The sequence below is a fragment of the Myotis yumanensis genome, unplaced genomic scaffold, assembly GCF_028538775.1.
Source record: "Myotis yumanensis isolate MYYU_CA2020_CCGP unplaced genomic scaffold, mMyoYum1.0.hap1 SCAF_26, whole genome shotgun sequence".
Lineage (NCBI taxonomy): Eukaryota > Metazoa > Chordata > Mammalia > Chiroptera > Vespertilionidae > Myotis > Myotis yumanensis.
Window position 1 is genome coordinate 1,904,622 of NW_027223777.1, and position 10,178 is coordinate 1,914,799.

The window sequence follows — 10,178 nt, forward strand, 5'->3', positions numbered from 1 at the left end:
ATTGTAACCTCATAGCCACTATCCCGTCACAGCCATTGAGACGGCGTAGCATTTGTAAGGTCACAGACATCGGAAAGTAATAATATTTGTAATATCGTAGCCATTGTGTCGGCGTAGCCATTTTCAATATAGCCATCGTCACGTCGTAGCCATCATAACATCAGAGACATTGTAACTTCGTAGCCACTGGGACGTCCTACCCACTATAATGTCATAGCTTTTATAACGTCATAGTCATGATAATATCAGAGCCATTGCAACGCCATAGGAATTGTGACGTTGTGGCAGTTGTGACATAGCAATTTTAACATCATAGCTGTTGTGACATCATAAACGTGAAGGCATATCAAGTGTGACTTCGTAGCAATTGTGATGTCACGGCCATTATCAAGTCATAGGCATAGTGATGACGGCGCCATTGGGACGTCATACCCACTTTAATTTCATAGCCATTGAAAAGTCACAGCTACTACAATGCCACAGGAATTATATCGTCATAGCCAAGATCATGTCACAGCCATTGTGACGTCACGGGCACCGTAATGACACAGACATATTTAAGTCATTGAAAATTTAACGTCATAGCTATTTTGATGTCATAGATATTGTGATGTCTGAGCCATTGCAACGTCAGAGTTACTATAAAGTCATGGCCCCTCTTATGGCATAGGCATTGTAGCTAGAGAGACACTGTGATCTCATGGCCATTGGAATGTCATAGCCACTATGATGTCATAGAAACTGTGATGTCATAGCCATTGTGACATCACAGCGACTATAACATCATATCTACTGTAAGGTCAAAGCCACTGTAGTTTCATAGGCATTGTTATGTCATCGCCGTTGACTTCATAACCATCATGATGTCATAGACATTGTGATGGCATAGCCACTATAATGTCACGGCCATCGTAACGTGATAGGCCCCACAATGTCATAGAGATAGTATAGTCATTTCCACTGTCCCGTAAGAGCCATTATGACGTCATAGCCATTGTTATGTCATAGGCATTGTGACGTCAGAGCCATTGAAACCTCAGAGCCACATTAATGTCATCGCCATTGAAACGTCGTCGCCTTTGTAATATCTTATACATTGTAAAGTCATCGCCTTTATAATATCCTAGCCATTGTGTCGGCATACTCATTGTCATCATAGCCATCGTCATCATGGCCATGAAAACATCAGAGCTGTGGTAACGTCATAGCTACTATGACGTCATAACCACAATAATGTCATAGCCTTTGTAAAGTCATAGTCACAATAATATCACAGACATTGTACCGTTATAGCCATTGTGTCCTCATAGCCATTGTGAAATCATAGCGACCGTAATATCATAGACCTAGTGATGTCATAGTCATTGTGAAGTCATGCCATTTGAACTTCATGGCAATTGCGATGTCATTGCCATCATGACGTTACAGCAACCGTGACGTCCTGGCCACTATAATGTCACAGCCAATGTAATATCTAAGGCACTACCATGCAATAGACATAGTAAAGTCATTCCCACTGTATTGTCATAGCCATTGTGACGTCCTAGCCATTGTGACATCATAGCAATTGGAACATCGGAGCCCTTGTGATATCTTAGGCATTGTGAAGGCCTGTCAATTGTTACTTCATACCATTTGTGAAGTCATAGCCACTAGCACATCATATCTTCTGGAAAGTCATGGCTCTTGCAATATCATAGCTACTGTAGTGTCATAGGCAATGAAACCTCGGATCCATAGTAATGTCCCAGCCACTCTAGTGCCATATCCATTGTGCCTTCAGACCCATTGTGATATCAGAGCCATCGTAACCTCATAGCCACTATCCCGTCACAGCCATTGAGACGGCGTAGCATTTGTAAGGTCACAGACTTCGGAATGTAATAATATTTGTAATATCGTAACTATTGTGTCGGCGTAGCCATTTTCAATATAGCCACAGTCACGTCGTAGCCAATATAACATCAGAGCCATTGCAAATTCATAGCCACTGGAACGTCCTACCCACTATAATGTCATAGCTTTTAAAACGTCATAGTCATGATCATATCATAGCCATTGCAACGCCATAGGAATTGTGACGTTGTAGCAGTTGTGACATAGCAATTTTAACATCATAGCTGTTGTTACATCACATAAACGTGAAGCCATATCAAGTGTGACTTCGTAGCAATTGTGATGTCACGGCCATTATCAAGTCATAGCCATAGTGATGACTGCGCCATTGTGACGTCATACCCACTTTAATTTCATAGCCATTGAAAAGTCACAGCTACTACAATGCCACAGGAATTGCATCGTCATAGCCACGATCATGTCCCAGCCATTGTGACGTCACGGGCACCGTAATGACACAGACATATTTAAGTCATTGCAAATTTAACGCCATAGCCATTTGGATGTCATAGCCATTGTGATGTCTGAGCCATTGCAACGTCAGAGTTACTATAAAGTCATGGCCACTCTGATGGCATAGCCATTGTAGCTAGATAGCCACTGTGATCTCATGGCCATTGGAATGTCATAGCCGCTATGATGTCATAGAAACTGTGATGTCATAGCCATTGTGACATCACAGCGACTATAACATCATATCTACTGTAAGGTCAAAGCCACTGTAGTTTCATAGACATTGTTATGTAATCGCCGTTGACTTCCTAACCATCATGATGTCAGAGACATTGTGATGGCATAGCCACTATAATGTCACGGCCATCGTAACGTGATTGGCCCCACAATGTCATAGAGATAGCATAGTCATTTCCACTGTCCCGTAAGAGCCATTGTGACATCATAGCCATTGTTATGTCATAGGAATTGTGACGTCATAGCCATTGAAACCTCATAGCCACATTAATGTCATCGCCATTGAAACGTCGTCACCTTTGTAATATCATATACACTGTAAAGTCATCGCAACTGTAATATCCTAGCCATTGTGTCGGCATACTCATTGTCATCATAGCCATCGTCGTCATGGCCATGAAAACATCAGAGCCGTGGTAACGTCATCGCTACTATGACGTCATAACGACAATAATGTCATAGCCTTTGTAAAGTCATAGTCACAATAATATCACAGACATTGTACCGTTATAGCCATTGTGTCCTCATAGCCATTGTGACATCATAGCCACTGTAACATCATAGCCCTTGTGATGTCATAGTCATTGTGAAGTCATGCTATTTGTGACTTCATAGCAATTGCGATGTCATTGCCATCATGACGTTACAGCAACCGTGACGTCCCGGCCACTATAATGTCACAGCCAATGTAATATCTTCGGCACTACCATGCAATAGACATAGTAAAGTCATTCCCACTGTATTGTCATAGCCATTGTGACGTCCTAGCCACTGTGACGTCATAGCAATTGGAACATCGTAGCCCTTTTGATATCATAGTCATTGTGAAGGCCTTCAATTGAGACTTCATACCATTTGTGATGTCATAGCCACTAGCACATCATATCTACTGGAAAGTCGTGGCTCTTGCAATATCATAGCTACTGTAGTGTCATAGGCAATGAAACCTCGGATCCATAGTAATGGCCTAGCCAGTCTAGTGCCATATCCATTGTGCCTTCAGACCCATTGTGATATAATAGCCATTGTAACCTCATAGCCACTATCCCGTCACAGCCATTGAGACGGTGTAGCATTTTTAAGGTCACAGAGTCTGAAAGAAATAATATTTGTAATATCGTAGCCATTGTGTCGGCGTAGCCATTTTCAATATACCCATCGTCACGTCCTAGCCATCATAACATCAGAGCCATTGTAACTTCGTAGCCATTGGGAGGTCCTACCCACTATAATGTCATAGCTTTTATAACGTCATAGTCATGATAATATCAGACCCAGTGCAACGACATAGGAATTGTGACGTTGTAGCAGTTGTGACATAGCAATTTTAACATCAAGGCTGTTGTGACATCACATAAACGTGAAGCCATATCAAGTGTGACTTCGTAGCAATTGTGATGTCACAGCCATTATCAAGTCATAGCCATAGTGATGACGGCGCCATTGTGACGTCATACCCACTTTAATTTCATAGCCATTGTAAAGTCACAGCTACTACAATGCCACAGGAATTGCATCGTCATAGCCACGATCATGTCACAGCCATTGTGACGTCACGGGCACCGTAATGACTCAGACATGTTTAAGTCATTGCAAATTTAACGTCATAGCCATTTTGATGTCATAGCCATTGTGATGTCTGAGCCATTGCAACATCAGAGTTACTATAAAGTCATGGCCACTCCTTTGGCATAGCCTTTGTAGCTAGATAGCCACTGTGATCTCATGGCCATTGGAATGTCATAGCCACTATGATGTCATAGAAACTGTGATGTCATAGCCATTGTGACATCACAGCGACTATAACATCATTTCTACTGTCAGGTCAAAACCACTGTAGTTTCATAGACATTGTTATGTCATCGCCGTTGACTTCATAACCATCATGATGTCAGAGACATTGTGATGGCATAGCCACTATAATGTCACGGCCATCGTAACGTGATAGGCCCCACAATGCCATAGAGATAGTATAGTCATTTCCACTGTCCCGTAAGAGCCATTGTGACGTCTAAGCCTTTGTATGTCATAGTCATTGTGACGTCATAGCCATTGAAACCTCATAGCCACATTAATGTCATCGCCATTGAAATGTCGTCACCTTTGAAATATCATATACATTGTAAAGTCATCGCATTTGTAATATCCTAGCCATTGTGTCGGCATACTCATTGTCATCATAGCCATCGTCATCATGGCCATGAAAACATCAGAGCCGTGGTAACGTCATAGCTACTATGACGTCATAACCACAATAATGTCATAGCCTTTGTAAAGTCATAGTCACAATAATATCACAGACATTGTACCGTTATAGCCATTGTGTCCTCATAGCCATTGTGACATCATAGCCACTGTAACATCATAGCCCTTGTGATGTCATAGTCATTGTGAAGTCATGCCATTTGTGACTTCATAGCAATTGCGATGTCATTGCCATCATGACGTTACAGCAACCGTGCCGTCCTGGCCACTATAATGTCACAGCCAATGTAATATCTTAGGCACTACTATGCAATAGACATAGTAAAGTCATTCCCACTGTTTTGTCATAGCCATTTTGACATCGTAGCCATTGTGACGTCATAGCAATTGGAACATCGTAGCCCTTGTGATATCATAGTCATTGTGAAGGCCTGTCAATTGTGACTTCATACCATTTGTGATGTCATTGCCACTAGCACATCATATCTACTGGAAAGTCATGGCTCTTGCAATATCATAGCTACTGTAGTGTCATAGGCAATGAAACCTCGGATCCATAGTAATGGCCTAGCCACTCTAGTGCCATATCCATTGAGCCTTCAGACCCATTGTGATATCATAGCCATTGTAACCTCATAGCCACTATCCCGTCTCAGCCATTGAGACGGCATAGCATTTGTAAGGTCACAGACATCGGAAAGTAATAATATTTGTAATATCGTAGCCATTGTGTCGGCGTAGCCATTTTCAATATAGCCATCGTCACGTCGTAGCCATCATAACATCAGAGCCATTGTAAATTCGTAGCCACTGGGACGTCCTACCCACTATAATGTCATAGCTTTTATAACGTCATAGTCATGATAATATCACAGCTATTGCAACGCCATAGGAATTGTGACGTTGTAGCAGTTGTGACATAGCAATTTTAACATCAAGGCTGTTGTGACATCACATAAACGTAGAGCCATATCAAGTGTGACTTCGTAGCAATTGTGATGTCACGGCCATTATCAAGTCATAGCCATAGTGATGACGGCGCCATTGTGACGTCATACCCACTTTAATTTCATAGCCATTGTAAAGTCACAGCTACTACAATGCCACAGGAATTACATCGTCATAGCCACGATCATGTCACAGCCATTGTGACGTCACGGGCACCGTAATGACACAGATATATTTAAGTCATTGCAAATTTAACGTCATAGCCATTTTGATGTCATAGCCATTGTGATGTCTGAGCCATTGCAACATCAGAGTTACTATTAAGTCATGGCCACTCCTTTGGCATAGCCTTTGTAGCTAGATAGCCACTGTGATCTCATGGCCATTGGAATGTCATAGCCACTATGATGTCATAGAAACTGTGATGTCATAGCCATTGTGACATCACAGCGACTATAACATCATATCTACTGTAAGGTCAAAGCCACTGTAGTTTCATAGACATTGTTATGTCATCGCCGTTGACTTCATAACCATCATGATGTCAGACACATTGTGATGGCATAGCCACTATAATGTCACGGCCATCGTAACGTGATAGGCCCCACAATGCCATAGAGATAGTATAGTCATTTCCACTGTCCCGTAAGAGCCATTGTGACGTCATAGCCATTGTATGTCATAGGCATTGTGACGTCATAGCCATTGAAACCTCATAGCCACATTAATGTCATCGCCATTGAAACGTCGTCACCTTTGAAATATCATATACATTGTAAAGTCATCGCATTTGTAATATCCTAGCCATTGTGTCGGCATACTCATTGTCATCATAGCCATCGTCATCATGGCCATGAAAACATCAGAGCCGTGGTGACGTCATAGCTACTATGACGTCATAACCACAATAATGTCATAGCCTTTGTAAAGTCATAGTCACAATAATATCACAGACATTGTACCGTTATAGCCATTGTGTCCTCATAGCCATTGTGACATCATAGCCACTGTAACATCATAGCCCTTGTGATGTCATAGTCATTGTGAAGTCATGCCATTTGTGACTTCATAGCAATTGCGATGTCATTGCCATCATGACGTCACAGCAACCGTGCCGTCCTGGCCACTATAATGTCACAGCCAATGTAATATCTTAGGCACTACCATGCAATAGACATAGTAAAGTCATTCCCACTGTATTGTCATAGCCATTTTGACATCGTAGCCTTTGTGACGTCATAGCAATTGGAACATCGTAGCCCTTGTGATATCATAGTCATTGTGAAGGCCTGTCAATTGTGACTTCATACCATTTGTGATGTCATTGCCACTAGCACATCATATCTACTGGACAGTCATGGCGCATGCAATATCATAGCTCCTGTAGTGTCATAGGCAATGAAACCTCGGATCCATAGTAATGGCCTAGCCAGTCTAGTGCCATATCCATTGTGCCTTCAGACCCATTGTGATATCATAGCCATTGTAACCTCATAGCCACTATCCCGTCTCAGCCATTGAGACGGCATAGCATTTGTAAGGTCACAGACATCGGAAAGTAATAATATTTGTAATATCGTAGCCATTGTGTCGGCGTAGCCATTTTCAATATAGCCATCGTCACGTCGTAGCCATCATAACATCAGAGCCATTGTAAATTCGTAGACACTGGGACGTCCTACCCACTATAATGTCATAGCTTTTATAACGTCACAGTCATGATAATATCACAGCTATTGCAACGCCATAAAAATTGTGACGTTGTAGCAGTTGTGACATAGCAATTTTAACATCAAGGCTGTTGTGACATCACATAAACGTAGAGCCATATCAAGTGTGACTTCGTAGCAATTGTGATGTCACGGCCATTATCAAGTCATAGCCATAGTGATGACGGCGCCATTGTGACGTCATACCCACTTTAATTTCATAGCCATTGTAAAGTCACAGCTACTACAATGCCCCAGGAATTGCATCGTCATAGCCACGATCATGTCACAGCCATTGTGACGTCACGGGCACCGTAATGACACAGATATATTTAAGTCATTGCAAATTTAACGTCATAGCCATTTTGATGTCATAGCCATTGTGATGTCTGAGCCATTGCAACATCAGAGTTACTATAAAGTCATGGCCACTCCTTTGGCATAGCCTTTGTAGCTAGATAGCCACTGTGATCTCATGGCCATTGGAATGTCATAGCCACTATGATGTCATAGAAACTGTGATGTCATTGCCATTGTGACATCACAGCGACTATAACATCATATCTACTGTAAGGTCAAAGCCACTGTAGTTTCATAGACATTGTTATGTCATCGCCGTTGACTTCATAACCATCATGATGTCAGACACATTGTGATGGCATAGCCACTATAATGTCACGGCCATCGTAACGTGATAGGCCCCACAATGCCATAGAGATAGTATAGTCATTTCCACTGTCCCGTAAGAGCCATTGTGACGTCATAGCCATTGTATGTCATAGGCATTGTGACGTCATAGCCATTGAAACCTCATAGCCACATTAATGTCATCGCCATTGAAACGTCGTCACCTTTGAAATATCATATACATTGTAAAGTCATCGCATTTGTAATATCCTAGCCATTGTGTCGGCATACTCATTGTCATCATAGCCATCGTCATCATGGCCATGAAAACATCAGAGCCGTGGTAACGTCATAGCTACTATGACGTCACAACCACAATAATGTCATAGGCTTTGTAAAGTCATAGTCACAATAATATCACAGACATTGTACCGTTATAGCCATTGTGTCCTCATAGCCATTGTGACGTCATAGCCACTGTAACATCATAGCCCTTGTGATGTCATAGTCATTTTGAAGTCATGCCATTTGTGACTTCATAGAAATTACGATGTCATTGCCATCATGACGTTACAGCAACCGTGTCGTCCTTGCCAATATAATGTCACAGCCAATGTAATATCTTATGCACTACCATGCAATAGACATAGTAAAGTCATTCCCACTGTATTGTCATAGCCATTGTGACATCGTAGCCATTGTGACGTCATAGCAATTGGAACATCGTAGCCCTTGTGATATCATAGTCATTGTGAAGGCCTGTGAATTGTGACTTCATACCATTTGTGATGTCATAGCCACTAGCACATCATATCTACTGGAAAGTCCTGGCTCTTGCAATATCATAGCTACTGTAGTGTCATAGGCAATGAAACCTCGGATCCATAGTAATGGCCTAGCCACTCTAGTGCCATATCCATTGTGCCTTCAGACGCATTGTGATATCATAGCCATTGTAACCTCATAGCCACTATCCCGTCACAGCCATTGAGACGGCGTACCATTTGTAAGGTCACAGACATCGGAAAGTAATAATATTTGGAATATCATAGGCATTGTGTTGGCATAGCCATTCTCAATATAGCCATCGTCACGTCGTAGCCATCATAACATCAGATCCATTGTAACTTCGTAGCCACTGGGACGTCCTACCCACTATAATGTCATAGCTTTTATAACGTCATAGTCATGATAATATCACAGCCATTGCAACGCCATAGGAATTGTGACGTTGTAGCAGTTGTGACATAGCAATTTTAACATCATACCTGTTGTGACATTACATAAACGTGAAGCCATATCAAGTGTGACTTCGTAGCAATTGTGATGTCACGGCAATTATCAAGTCATAGCCATAGTGATGACGGCGCCATTGTGACGTCATACCACTTTAATTTCATAGCCATTGAAAAGTCACAGCTACTACAATGCCACAGGAATTGCATCGTCATAGCCACGATCATGTCAGCCATTGTGACGTCACGGGCACCGTAATGACACAGACATATTTAAATCATTGCAAATTTAACGCCATAGCCATTTTGATGTCATAGCCATTGTGATGTCTGAGCCATTGCAGGTCAGAGTTACTATAAAGTCATGGCCACGCTGATGGCATAGCCATTGTAGCTAGATAGCCACTGTGATCTCACGGCCATTGGAATGTCATAGCCACTATGATGTCATAGAAACTGTGATGTCATAGCCATTGTGACATCACAGCGACTATAACATCATATCTACCGTAAGGTCAAAGCCACTGTAGTTTCATAGACATTGTTATGTCATCGCCGTTGACTTCATAACCATCATGAAGTCAGAGACATTGTGATGGCATAGCCACTATAATGTCACGGCCATCGTAACGTGATAGGCCCCACAATGCCATAGAGATAGTATAGTCATTTCCACTGTCCCGTATGAGCCATTGTGACGTCATTGCCATTGTTATGTCATAGGCATTGTGACGTCATAGCCATTGAAACCTCATAGCCACATTAATGTCATCGCCATTGAAACGTCGTCACCTTTGTAATATCATATACATTGTAAAGTCTTCGCATTTGTAATATCCTAGCCATTGTGTCGGCATACTCATTGTCA